Below are 15,605 nucleotides of genomic sequence, written 5' to 3' on the forward strand. Positions count from 1 at the left end.
ACATTTTCAGATTAGTTTCATATTTGACCAATATATTTATGACAGTCGTATCTCGTTACAGTGCTAACGAAATATTTTCTGTAACACATACAATATATACATAAAGGTTTTCTGTGATAAGCGTTCAAATATGATACTTTCGTAATCCACTGTATGCTTAATAATATCATATTTATAATAATTTTTATAATATTTATAATAATTATATATTATTATAATATTTTTATAATAATTATAATAATAATATCATCTTTGCTTATAATAGTCGATCTGAGCGAGATGCGCGCTGGTTTTCTGCGCAATCGTGAATACGCACGATGTTACTCGAGAATTGTCGATCGTCCGCTCCCGCGTTTTTCTGTTGAAACTAATACGCCGCCATCTTTGATTTATATTGATTTATAGCGTCAGTTAATTTGGAGCGATTGAAGTCGATCGTGACGATTTGGAATGTGTGTCGCGAATCGTGGAACGTGAATCGCGTGTCGAATGAAGTGTCGTGATGGAAGTGAGGAAAAGCTGTGGATATTGTATAAAAGACTGGCGTGAGGTTCATGGGAAGTGAAATTAGACGAACGACGCCGAAGTAATACATACGTATGAACAACGAGAACGTCATAAGGTGAGCTTCATATAAACATTGAATGTTTTGTGTGTTACGAGAAATAGAATGATGCAATTTATTAACTTTAGATTAAGGTACAGTGAATGCGTGTTCTGACGAAATATCTTTCCCGAATGAAACATAAAATACATACACTCGTAAGAATCTATATATATATATAAGTATATATATATATATATATATATATATATATATATATATATATATATATATATATATATATTCAATTCGTGTTCTTCAGGATGATAAAACACGTATCCTTTGTAAGTACTAAACATAATCTTAGGCTTGATCTTATAGCATTATTTAGGTCAGGACTAATATTGATTATTTAAATGTTCACAAGAATAAACTAGAATCTGAGAGAAAATCTAAGAGAGCACTTGGGCTATTAAAATGTTGAGAACAATATATATATATATATATATATGTATCTGCTGTGTGTGTGCGTGTGTATTGTACGTATATGATCACTGATTTTTGTAAGATATGAAAAGATAAATTAATAATAATTTAACGTAATTAAAATGATACACTTAAAACTAGGTAAAACTCCTCCAGCAAAGAGATCTTCAAAGGTATAAATGAAGGAATACGGAGCAGATAGGTTGAATATATACACAAGTTGAATACATAAAATCTTATTTAAACCAAATCAAAGTCTACTAATTTATAAGGTACGACTGAGGTATATTCTACCTTTGTATTATTACATTTTTATAATTTTATTACTAATTTTTATCTTATAATTTTCTCCTCTGTTACTTTTAGCTTCTCCCTGTTTGTTTTGTCTTAATGCTTTTAGCAATAAAATCTAAGCTAAAACTGAAATGCTGACCTGCTTTTACTGGATCTTTTAATCTCTTTCATGCACATTGCACATGCATCATGCACTTATATTATATGCATACCTTTCTATGCTCTATACATCACCTCCAAAAGGTTTATTTAGACACATATTTTACTGCAGTCAAATCTATATATCGCAAACAGTCGTTCAATTACTTTTATTTTATCTTAACTATCCGCCACTCGCGTTTATACAATATTTTGATAATATAAAACTGGTGTCAGCTGTTTTGGAGTATAAATCACTGAAAGCAACTGCATCCTGACATGTACTAAGTTGTTTTTATTTAACACGGCCCGTTTAATACAGAGATATTTCAAAAGTAAATTACATCCATAAAATAAGGATTAAGTTACAAAGGATTAAATTAACAATGTTCGTACTGTTATAAATTTATACAGACATTCTCATACTACTGTTTGTATGATATTATTATCGATATGTTTTTTATTACCGTTTTATCGTTGTACATGGACTTAGTATCGTTAGATCATTAAAAAGAACCTCTTCATTTATTTTAATACTCGTATTATACGAAAATAATAATATCGACAATCAAAGCTTCATATTGAAGAAAATATTTAGAATAAAGAAGTAGTAATATTTAGAATGATAGAAGTAATAATAGATATATAACTTAGAATAAGAAATGATAAAATGGTACAAATAAAGTGCTTATCTATTAAAATTATAATCATCGGCGTTAAATGGAACTAGAATTACTGGTCAGATATGAAAGATGCGTTGAAGTTAAAGTTCAAAGATAAAATTACGCATAGATCAGGGATATTTATAAACTTGTGAGAAATTTAAAATTGAAAAAATCCACGGAATGCATGCAATATGCAAAATTATGTAAAATATCCTAAGCCTATCTAGGTAGGTACTCGTTATAATAGATATCATTTTACTATTAAAGATATGATGACGAATTTGCATAAATATCGTCGATATAATTATGTATATTACAGATAGGTTCAAATCCGATTGAAAAATTTCAAATACCTAAGTTATTCCAAAAAAAAGAAACAATACTTTTAAGACGACTTGACAATATACCAAGTATGTACTTAACTTCAAAATGGATAAGCTGATAGATATCGACATCTTATATCGATCCTGCTCAAATATATAAGTACTACCATATACAAAAAGAAACTATTCGACGATATTCAGACGGATCGTTTCAGCTTATATAATTAACTGGAATGAATATAAACGATCCAAGTGAATCGATAATTACTGAAATGTTGTAAAAGAGCTTATATTGATAACAACCAATAGGATTATAGGTAGTAAAGAGTAATATCCATCTATTTTTTACGTACTTTTTCACGTAGAATCATATCCTACTCGCTAGTGCTTTATAGAACTAGCGCTATACTTTATAGAACATTTTGTACATAGGGTGTCGTTTTCTTTAAATACAATTTTAATTTATACACGCCTAACTTCTTCAAACCATTGTACTTTTAACCAAAGTAATTTCCACATAGTTGATTGTACTTTCGCAATGATCTTACAAATACTAATCGAGTATCCTCAAATGAAACCAACGTTATAGAATTAACTGGTATTCATGCGTACATACAGAAATTCATCTTATAACCAATACTGCACCAATATCCCTTATCAAAAACTCAATTAAAAAAAATGATAATAGTAAAACTGGTAAAAAGGGAATTTGTTTATTGTGAGAACAAAAAAATGATCATGGGTCAGGAATAAAAATTGTGAGAATCAAGAAATCCTTGATTCTTTGAAACGCGAAGGAAACCGAATATCGGATTTGTATCGGATACCAAAAATCTGGCCACGAGGGAGAGGCTCGGCGTGTATTCGACGCTTAAAACGAGCGTATTTCTCAAATGTTGATTTTTCGCAGCAGAAAAAAACGCGTCACGGAAAACGCCAGCATGCGGGAACACGCAGTTCCGCCGCTAATATTTATAAATGCTCGTCCATAATTGCCGTAGCGCCGAAATTGCGGGGATAAATTGCGAAACGTGCCGTGGTCATACTCGTTTTCCTCCCTTCTCCGTTTTTCTCTCTCCCTTTTCTCTGTTCCGTTTCTACTATTTTTGTTGGTGCACGTAGACGAGCAATCCGCACGACAGATTTTCGTGGAATGTGATTAATAGCTAATTTTATTTTGTTTCCGCCGCCTTATCAAGGTCCGTTCGCGCGAGCACCCGAAAGGAACGTGTGAAAAATCCGATTATCTTGGACAGAACGCGCGAACCCGGAATTTTTATGTCGGAATCGCGGATTTCTCTCCAGATGCCGGCACGAAATGCGAATTGGCGGAGCGTTGCGAAGGAAAATGATAAAATAACCGGCTCCGGTCTGCTCCAGCCCTGATTCCAGCCGAGACACGGTAATTCCGGTTTTCTAAAATGTTGGCAATTTTTCAACGTGTTCCATATTTTCTCTTTGGTGGTCGATAGATCGTTTTAAGAGATCAGCGGAATTTTTAATAAAACATTTTCGCTTATTCAGAAAAAAATAAGAGGCGAATTTAATTTTGATAATTCGAATTTCTTATTCAAGATAGCAAATTTCACTCGATCGTTGCATGGAAATTATCTGAAAATTAACACGCGTGGTATGTATAGTAACGCGTTAAAACAGGTAGAACATTATCGCCAAAGGATCTAAACGTTTCTTATACACGAATGAAGTAATAAATCATTCTTTTCAGCGTCCATGACGAAGCAGATAAGCCAGGACGCCTATAATTATAAACCCGTACCACCCACGCAAAATGTCACTCGACGACGGGGAAAAAGGCCATCGTATTCATTCATCGGTAAAAATTCAACCTTACAAACACATCGCTTTTCACAGGCCCTTCCAAAGCAAGAAAAATCCTTCACAGGGCAACAGATAAATGGCGAGATCTCGGCGAAAAAATATTACCCAAACAGCAGAGGTAGAAAAAATCTCGTGAATTATCGCTGTTTTCGCTTTTCGTGCCAGAAAACGAGTCAAACAAACCGGCCTGTCTTTGCGATAACTCTGTGGCCGTGACACGAAACGTTAGTTCGAAGGAACGTAGGGGAACAAAAGAGCTCAGCGACTAAGGGCGAAAAAAGAGGAATCTAGTTGGCGTTCCCTCTTCCAAATTCGAATTTCATTCTGACAGTGAATCCTCGATAGCGGATCTGGCGGGGCCGGATGTCTCGTTTCGCCTTTCTGAAAGCTTTCAATCCTCGAAAGCCGTTCCCTGGTGCGGCCATTCCCGGCCAGATTGAATAATCCTGGGCAACGCCGCGTGAAAACGCGATTCGAAGCGATCGCGGCAATATGATAAACGGCAGCTGGGCTCTGCGACGCCTCGGAGGATTCATGGAGTCTCTACGGGACGGGAGAACTCCTCCACAGGGGAAACGACCGAGACGGCACACAGGACGATCTCGCTTGATGGACCGACGGCGCGACTCGGCGAATAGGTGAGAGAGGAAAGTTGTTAGGGACAGCTGTATGAACCGGGATTTACGATAAGAACAACGTGAATCTGCTCCTCTTTCTGTTCTCTATGCGATCTTCCCTTCTGCGCACGTTCCTTCTTAGAGCTTCTCTTTCCTCCAAGTTATTGGAGGTTTACTCGTTTCGACGAGGCGAAAGCCGGAATTCGAACAGACGACTTCCAAGATTGAAGATTTTTCTGATTGCGTGCCGAGAAGATTGACACGGGAGGAGATGTCCGGAGAGGTTTCCAGTTTTGCGTTTTTTCTCGGAGACGCGTTGGTTTTGTTTAAGTTTTTATCGAAAGGAATATCGTTAGATTGAAGATTGTCGGCACTTTTAAAGTTATTGTTTGAGAATTGTAGGAAAAATGAAGGCATTCGTAAAAATTGTTCCGTTCGTTGACCTCACGCTAATGAAAATAGAATTGAACTTTAAAAGAACCTTATACTTAGATATCATTTTGAAAATTCTATTATTTCATTTATTTCGTCCAATTACATACGTTCGCTTGCTCTAGACAAAATGATCGAATCTAACATTTTGCAGAACTGTCTCGCTATTTAAAACAGCATCGATGATTTTCTCGTACTAGTAACTCACAGTCAAATCTTTCCATCCATGGTTATTTCCTTCGAAATCAACGTTACACCGATCCCATGTCGCCGAAGAGGAATCGAATCGTCATCGTTGGAGCCGATTCCAGGAAACGAGACGATCGATGGAACGCGAATGAGAACGAAGGAACGTGTTGGGAACGGATGACGATAAATTCGAATGGGGAAAGAAAGAGTCGGCGATCGCGGAAAGGTTTTCTAGGATCACGATGACGAGAGAGATGCGATCGGACGAAACGCGTCTTAGAAAATGGGGGTGGCTCACGTTTGTTCGCTGGCCGAGCTGCGAATGACACGTAATAAGGGACATACACGTTTAGTTCCAACCGGCGAATGCGTGAAATCGGATTTCTAGATACTGGACGTATCAAATTGGATTTTCAGACAGAAGGAAATACGAGACAAGTCGGAGAAAAATTGGGAATACCTGAGATAGATGGGAACGGAAATTGCGACGAAACACGTGACGGAGCGGAAACTGGCGAGAAGGTGGGAGAGTCAGTCGAACGGGGGAGGAAGTTACACGTATCGGAAATAGCGGAAAGCGCCGCTTCAAGATAGAATAGAGTTAACGAACAGTAACGATTTTATGAGAATACTGGTAAAAGGCATCGGGTAACATTTAAGGAGGATTTGGATTTCGAAGCGTTGCGATTTTGATTCGTAGTGTTTGTATGAAATAGCTTTTGACAAATCTAATTCGCGAATTTTACTTGAAACTTATATTAACGCTAGTAATTTCATGGAAATAGTGGTAAAAGTAATTCTCGCTCTCATACATACGCATAATACTAGTTTTACATTGAGTGCCTTGTGTAATTTATAAAATCTGGTTTCTAGTTTCTTATTCTGACTAGGTGATATTTGGACGACGTAAATGTCAGATACTGTCATTCAAATCTTACTGCGGACTGAAAGTTGAACTGTCAACTTTTTCACAGAGACAGATGTGGAAAAATCGCGACACTTTTTTCTGTTATAAATTTATTCTAGTTAAAATTCGTTCCGCGAATGGTAATCTCCTTGACAGGTGCAATTCGTCGTTTTGCATATAATGCAAAAAATTCAAAGCGAGCTATAGCCGTTGCTTTCGCACAAAAACGTTATTAACTTTGACGTTTCGTGTGTTTCGTTTGTTTTATCATGATTCCTTGCTCGCGCGCGTGCTTTCAACACTGCCTTTTTTAATACACCTTTCGAAACGTCAAATAACATCTGGTTTCTCATTAATCTTCTTAAATGTAACAGCTGCAATAATTTTTTTCGATAATCACCATAACCATCTCAATGACAATCTATAAATTTCTACAGAAATTAATTCCTCATTCTACGTTGAATTTTTTCGTCGTACAGATCTTTATGTTTCTAACGATATGTAAATTTTATGATCTTTATGTACAACTAAATTTTTTTCAGATATGTATACCTTCCTTCCACGACATATATTCCACGGCAGGATAATTCGTCTGCATATAAAAACCACAACCATCCCCTATCATCGTTCACGGAACTTATTCCATTCAATCTTCCCCTTTGATATCATTATCGTCACCACAGTCACCGCATATCACGATAACGAAGCTCTCTATCTGGCGTTAGAACTCTACAGATCGGGACCAGTTAAGAGACGACAGGTGATTGGACTTAACGCTGATCAAGGAGCAAGAGACCGGAGAAGGAATAAAAAGGGGAAGGAAATGAACGCCTTGAATCGCAGGATGTGAACGGGCGAGCCCCGTGGAGCGCAAATCAGCGCGTAAGGAGCGTGGGACCGCGATTGTTCGGTCGCGGAAATGACGGGGCTCTAATAACTCCGTTCGTTGTTTACACCGACTCTGGGGGCTGTCCCGATGTACGGGCAGAATTGCTTTTTCGAGACGGTTTCGCTGTTCGTAATTGCTCGCGACCAAACAGAAGGACGAAGCTTCTTTTCCTCTATCTATCTATCTATCTATTTATCTATCTATCATCTATCCATCTATCTTCCTCTTTCTGTCGAGACGTGAACAATACATAATTATGTACGTAGACATATTACTTGTATGATTGGTTTTTATTCAAATATTGGCTTTCCTACGTGCATTTTTATCATATTCCGTTTTAGTTTCGTTTAGATATATGCATAAAAATTTCTAATTTTTTTAGGATTAACGGACAATCCGAAATTTCTTTCTACGTTTGAAACCTTCCTGCTTTAGGGGACATATACAGGTTCAAGAAAGTAGTACACTCGTAGATACCTTTTATAAATATATTACGTATGTTATACGAAGCATTTTGAAATTTCATTAAACACTGTAAGGAGATTGGATTATATTTGCGTGATTATATTGGTAATGTTTCAAATTTGAAAATGGGTACATACAAAAATTGTTATATTTAGTACAAGTATGTATTTCGCACAGATCAGAGAAGTATCTGAACAATCGATTATCCATTAAATAGCGAAATTGCAATATTCAGTGGTATCGTATCTAATACTTATTACATGCTTAATGATGTTAATGGATATTTCTAGATCGAAAGTTGTTCATAACCGGATTCGACCAATTTCAAGACAAATTACTTAGCTCGCTTCCAGTATCTATCATTCTGACCTAAATAATCTTGCCTCAGCCTGTCCGTGTTTCCGTTCTTGTGAGATTATGACGGAAGAAAAGGAGTAAAAATAAGCAAAGAGAGAACGGAGATTTGTGACGCGTGAGCTTCCGCGCAACGATCGAACCGCTCAAGATCGCCGATATCAGCGTGCGGAAATTGTTCGGCCAAGGTGAAATGCGCTCGGTTTCCCCAGCTGGAAAATGTGTATCGCGAGCACGGAGATGAGAATTCCTGCGGTTTATCCTCCAAATGTTTATCAAGATGCAAAAGGATTGCTAAGGGAAAGAGACTGATCGACGCGATGAAATATTAAATTTCTGTTAATGTTCTCGCTGTTGGTGTCTGTTCAGATTGGCTGATTGTGAATCGTCTAAACGTGTAAGGTCGAGACGATTATCGTAGCGTTTCGATAAAGTTCATAGGAGTCAAAAAATTGTTAAGCGAGTCGTATTAACAATTAGCGTTGTACAGGTTTATTTTATTAGAGGATGTCAGGATACACGTATATCGAGATGATGGCGGATGTATCGATAATGTTAATGATTTAATTGGAAAGAAAAATTGTAAGAAACATGTATAGTAATATTAGTAACATTGGTGGCCATGCAATTACGTGGAAACTTTCCTTCGTTTTCTTTGCAATTAGCCAAGCTAATGCCGTTTACGAGGAGTATATTACACGGGGAGAATGATTGCTTCCTCGAGGGAGTTTGTTGATTTTTATCTTTTAACGGAGGAAGACGTCATCCGCGAGCAGACTCGTGCTTCCTGAATCTTGATGCATCCGTTAGATCGATCAAAATTTAAAGAAAAACGTAACGGTATAAGATTGTTTCGTTTGAAGAACGTCGAGCACGGAACAATCGGTCTTGCGGTGTTTCTAAAAACTGATCTGTCTTATTCCTACCAGTTTCGAGACTAAAGTGTGTCAGTCTTGAACGAATTTGTCTGTTACTTTAATTACTCAGACGTGAGTTCAGTAGAATATAATTTAGAGATTAAATAAAGTAAATATGGTAAATAATTATTTATTTAGAGACTAAATAAATAATTATATAATATAATAATATAATATAATAATAAAACTAGATTTGAAATTTTCTCGAGAATAAACTTAACAGGAGAAAAACTGTCTTTTTGCCATAATATAAATTTACAAATTCCATCGAAATATTCCAAAATGTCGTTTGACCAGTAATCTATCAAGAAAGTCATACGATTAGCTACTTGAAAATTTATTACATACACATGTGTCTTATTAAAATCTTGAACAAGTACAGGTTGGTTAATATCGTTTGTGAATTCTATTTCTGTGAAAGTCTAGTCGTAAAACACACTTAACATTATTCTGTTATTCATAAAATACGTCTTAGTGAATCGTGCCAATTGAAGCAGCCATGGGATGTTAATTTGACACGTAACATTGCACCGAATATCGTCGCAAGTCCAATGAGATTTACAACCTCCTAGTGTTCCTGCGAATAGAGCTATATACGACAGAACAGGAAGCCGGAGTATAATGGCATTAAGCACGTGACAATCAGTGCACGTCTCTGTCGGGAGTGACCATTTAGAACTTGTTTTACGATCTTATCGTTACTACCACTTCGTACCTACTTTTGCAGTTCTTCAGTTTCAAACAGACATTAAATGTGCTATTATCGTTTAAAGATTGAGAACAATTTTTAGAATATGAGTGGAAATACAAAGTATCGTGGTAGGAAAGTTTGTGAAAAATGTTAACTTTGTCGTATGTCATAAAACTTATAAAATCCTAATTCTATGTAGGAATTAGATGTTAAGATTGCAATCATAATTATTCAGTTTCTTTTTTATCAGTTTTATCTATGCGAATATTTCCATTGTTACTAAAATAAGCTTCTTCATTTTGTTTCAGGTACGTACGATTTTTCAAGTTTAACTGGAAAATAGATTATGGATTCGAGGAAGGAGAAACGCAAGAGAATCGCGATGTTTCAGTTCAAACCCATAACAATTCACGTACGTAACGCCAATTTCATTTGCAAAAATTATTTGATCGCCGTGAAATTCGCCATTTAATTTAAAAAGCACGAACGTTAGCGTTTTACGAAATTCTTATATCTTCCGATTCATTGTTTTCTGTTTTCCATTCTCTCGATCTATTCTCTCCGTTTCGTAGTTTGAGAATAAATGAATTTCAACGATACATGGACCTACCTAATCTAGACTCTAGTCTCTAGTCAAATATAATTACAAGTAATTACAATAATTACAAATGTGTGGTTCCTTCTGAATTATTTTATCCTTGAACAATATAACGATAAGGTTGTTTAAATACCACTGATAGTACTTTTCTCGAAAAACCTATTTTTTTCACAATATCTTCTATTTTCACAATATGTCTGATATTTTTCACGACAGACAACGCGTTAGCTTATGGTTACAATGGATACCTTCTGACGAACTCAATACGTCAATGTAATCAAACAGGTATATACATTTTACGAGGGCATGCATTCCAGTCTTCAGTTGCATTCGTCAGAACACCAGTCCATCCGAATACACATCCATTGTAACCATATCTGAAAACGGTATACGTGCTCTCAAATAACGTGGTTTCGGATTATACGCGGATTCTTTTCTTAAAAAATTTCGACTTTCATTCCGAATCAATTTATTCAACACACCTTTACAATTTCCTTCGTCGTGGCGAATAAGAGAGACGAGCGAATGCGAATTCGTTTGTGCCGACTAATTCCTCGCAAATTCAAATACATAGCAAACAGCCTAATTTGGGGGAAAATCATACTACCAGTGGGTGTCTGCGAGGTACATAGCTACAATTTCACTGTATAATGTAATTGCGTAATACCTATATAATAGTACGTATGTATGTATATACGTATAGACATATGCACGTGCACTTAAGGAGTACAAACGTGTATTTATCATGTATGTAGTATCGTGGAAAAAAGACCTGTGGCGGAACTCGATAGCAAATACCACCACTCGACACTAATTAGTGTCTGACGACGGCAGCGCAGTGGTTAGCGCCTTAGGTTACGAACGTTCGGAACCCGGGTTCGAATCCCGGCGACCGGAGTTCGATTTTTCTTCCACGATACAAAAGTGAGAAGAAAGGCGACCGTACCCAGCAGCCGACACCTACACCCCTATAAGCACTCACGATACTACATGTATATATGTACGTAATTTAGTCACTTATGATATGATGTTTTTATCTTCGCGAACAGTCGGTGTCCCAACTTCCGCGTTGTCCCAGGGAGCGCACCGTTAAGCAAAACCAATTCGACGAATCAAAAAGCTGGGTCGTCCATGCAAGAACCGTCAAAAATTCTTTGAAAAACGGACCAGTTAGAAAAATGATCAGGCACAGCAGGCTGAGCACGGGCTTTGTCGTTGACGTCTTCAGTTTCGACGATATTAATTGCCGTTCTCGTGGTGTACGTTCGCGGGCTCGCTCGACAGTAAATCCACGCGTATTTCCGTGTCGAATGAGAACAATGGTGTGCGGGCCGGGGGGAACGCGGATCGTTGAATCGTCGGTGAACGGAAGCGGGGCTGATTCATCGTTTGGAAATCGTGCATCGGCGTGTTCTTAGGCTCTGACCTTTAAAACGCTGGGCACTAGCTCTGTAACACGGGACCGGCCGTGTGTGCGCGATGACGTAAAAGGCCGACAGATCGAGGAGAGCCGGAGAATCGGGTCGTGTGCCGGATACTCCGTGGCGGCGGTGAACCAAAACAATGCGTCCGCCGTTCCTTGTCCTACCAGGTGAACGCGACAAGTCGCGATCGTTTGACGTCAGTCGGTTTGGAATGGCACACGGAACGATCGAGTGATTAATTGGCGAATGGTCGGCTATGAAAATGGCTAATTTGATCGTAGGCGTGAACGAGATCCGGGTTGGTACGATAATGATGGATGCGTTGATAAGATTCCACGATACGTTATTCGGTCGCTAAATGAGTGATAGGGTTAAGGAAAGTATACATTTTTTCAGGAAATTGGTTTTCGTAGAGAGTATGGAATTGTTAATTGAATATTTTTTAGAAATTCACATCCTTGTTTATGAAACGTTTGAGACCTTATGCGAGATTTTAGCTGTACATTTCTGTGTCTCTTACGATTTATAGTTCAGTCTTTAGATTTTTTTAGAGTTTATATTAATTTGTAATGACTCGAATAATTCAGATTTAAGATTTATGTAGCGTGTAACCGATGATACAGTAAAAACTGTGTTTATTAATGCAAATATAATACAACGAGAAGAAACTTATTTAGATGTAAGGATGAAAGCTATGTTTGGAAAGTACATAAATACAAGGACATAAATAATCTATCATCGTGTAATCGAATAATCTTTCATCGTGTTTCATTATACGATGAAAACTGGTTTATTTATGGCAGAAGAATATAATTACTTCTTGAAGATTAATGTATCAAGATGTAGCATATTTTGTTTAAAGTTATTCGTTATATAAATTTTATCACGCGATAGTTCGCAAGAAATGTAATCTATAGAGGAGAAATAACGTCAACGTTATCGTGTTTGTTCCATTAAACTTGCAGCTCGTTCTCGAAATTTCCATATCGTCGAAACGTGCAAAGACATTTGTTCTCCTTTAACCGTCGTCCTGCACCGTGTAATATGTATTAATAATTATGCAGTAAATTTTAGTTAATTGCGCAGTAAATCCCGACGAGACTTAACCCAGAACCATTAACGAACAGATCAAATTTTAGACGACTATCCCTGTGTAGATAGGAAATATGAAGCATTTATAATATTATACTAAATGTTCTCCGTGATATGGCAGTTTCGATTATCTCTTCGGTAAAATGAAAATGTGAGCTTTATAGAAATTACCGCTCAATTCTAAATCCTGTTTCCTGGTTCACTTTTCTTAAATTTCCCCTATTCTTCGTCATCATATTCTAGATTAGAGTGTTTAAAAATCTTTTAAAGCTTCTTGTATCTCGAAATTTGTACAATTGTCAGAGTTTTAATTCATTCTTAATTTTAGTTCGTTTTCAAGCTAAATTCTCATGCAGTAACGTGATTTTAAGGCACTTAATGTACCTACATCACTTTAAATCCATCAAATCCTCAGAGGTTCGTTCAATTCCTCTCTGATCCGTACCATTCGATACTTTCTCCTTACAGTAAATAACATTACGTAAATCCTCTCACTTATGGAGCTTTAAATTCATAAAAATCATCCTCTAAAATCTATCTGATTTTTAATCCCCAAATCCTTGATTGCTGTAAATGTAATCAGACTAAATGAAAATAACTTCTCGTGAGATAACATAATTCCAAATCATTGCGCATCTATTCGCAAAGCTCTTAAATTCCTTTGTCTCGTTCTCGTTTACAATTGTTTCGTAATTTCCATTAACATCCCTGATTCGACTATTTATTTAAGGCGAAACTGCACGCCAAAGTTTCGCGACACCTTCGAACGAAATAAAAATCCTGGCCGGTTAAGCTCAATTTCATTTCCAGCGTTGCGCGCAGAGCTGCAACTTTATTTCTACGGATTTACGGAGTGTGCAACGCGGTCGCGAGATCGATCCTGGTAATTGCACGATTTCGCTGCACGCGTTACTGTTCTCCTTAATACGTTTTCCCCGCTGATTTAGTTATCGTTCCATCCGATAAAATCCCGGGCCACGACTACTATACCAACGAATTCGCTCGTCGTGACGTCAAGGAAGATTTAAGGCTACGTTTCGTGTATTCTCCTTTCTCCCTCTGCCTCTTTTCTATTCGTTGGCGAACTTGTAGCTGGTAAAACCTCGGATTTTCGAACTAATCGAGCACCCAGTTTCGTCCGGCTTCTGTCTGTGTTAGTTAGTCGACTCTGCTGTTTCTTTCTCATAGATTCCTCGATGCAATACGAGCTCCGAGTTTTGGAAGTGATGTGCCAATTACGAGATTGTCAATAAAGTGTAGAAGTCGGTATTTGCAAAAATTGAATAACATCGATCCCTTGTTTTATTTAAAGTGCAATATATTGCGATATTTTACTTAGGTTTAATGTGAAAACCACATAGGAGAAACATGATAAATAGTCGATTTTCTAATCGTTTTATCGTTTCGTGATCGAACAGCGATATACTAACGTGACTTCGTTCAAAGAACGAACTTTTATGTGTAAAGACATATTTTCTTTAAAGAAAAGTAATATATTCAAGAAGTTTTGTATAAAACCATATTAGTATGATTAATTTTCAAATATTCAAGAGTAGATATACGTAGCAAGAGTACCCATAAAGCAAATTAATTTCTAATCAATTAGAAGACTTGCTACGTACTTTCAAAGAAGCCGCCACTCACTTCTATGCAAATTTCTCCTTTGACATCGACAGCTCGAGCAATTTAGCAAATAAACCTTCGGAAAGGTCATTACATTTTTATCTCAAGGAAAGCAATTTTCTCCTCGTTTGAAAAACTCCACAATCTTTTTCATAGACCTACGAACAATGCTTTCTACAGAACCTTAAAATGTTCAAACGTTATTTATATTTGCTCGAGTGAAATGCGAGGCGTTGCTCGAATTTTCAGCTCGTTTCATCCCCCTACGAACTCTGCTGACAATTTTTGCTCGCACCTTTCTCTCCAAACCTCCGTATTTCGGTCTCGAAAGTCGATAGAAAAATAATATATAGAGGAGTCGAACTGCTACTGGTGAACTCGTGATAAAGAGCAACAAACTCGGTGGTGAGAAAAGAGGGGCAAGGATTCCTCGACTATCGGCATGTTCGTTTCGAAACGACGTCGTCATTGCAAGTGTCGTACACTTTGAGGAAGCTTTGTAAAATACAAGTGAGAGAGAGAGAGAGAGAGAGAGAGAGACCATGGACAACACTGTCGACTAAATTAAATTCCTCAAACTTGTAATTGCTTTTGCGACGTTGTTTTTCTTCCGAACGATACCAGGACCAAGGAGTTCCATTTCGTTAGATGATACCGCGACGAAAGAGAAGGCGATCTTTCAACCCCTTCCAATTCTACCTATTTCTCGCTATTGTCCCAACGAATTAGACTACCCGTCGAAATTGTCAGTTTTGTCTCTTCTGTCTATCTCTATTGTTATTTCGAGGCGGATCGTGAGTGACAAGTTTCTATAAATCTCCATCTTAGTAGCTTTCCGAAGCTTCGCATTGCTATAACGAGTTCTTGGATTTCGCCGAAGATAACCGTAATCGAAGCAGAAATGGCAGAGTCGCGGGAACATATGATAGATGCGATATTAGATCGGAGTATTTGATTATTTTGTACATTCCCCGAGATGTTTAAAGTATATCGTAATTTGTTAAGATAGAAGATTAAATTCCGCTTTTGTTCTGTTTTTTAGATTAATAGGTTTTGTATAAACACTTGAAATAGAACTTGTCTGTGATTGACACGGATCTTGTTTGAATAGAAATTTT

The 15,605-nt window shown here is 37.1% G+C and overlaps 1 protein-coding gene across 5 annotated transcripts in view; it reads left to right on the plus strand.

Annotated features, from left to right (window-relative positions):
• LOC126863736 (nephrin) overlaps window positions 1-15,605 on the plus strand; it is a 486,143-nt gene that overhangs the window by 277,689 nt on the left and 192,849 nt on the right. The window contains exon 1 of one of the 5 annotated variants that reach the window (XM_050614196.1): window positions 426-622. The exons of the other annotated variants lie outside the window; for them this stretch is intronic. The gene's annotated coding sequence lies outside the window, so the exon portion shown is untranslated. Of the gene's footprint in view, window positions 1-425; window positions 623-15,605 lie in introns of those variants that run through there. 5 annotated transcript variants of the gene reach the window in all.

Source organism: Bombus huntii, chromosome 3 (assembly GCF_024542735.1).
Source record: "Bombus huntii isolate Logan2020A chromosome 3, iyBomHunt1.1, whole genome shotgun sequence".
NCBI lineage: Eukaryota > Metazoa > Arthropoda > Insecta > Hymenoptera > Apidae > Bombus > Bombus huntii.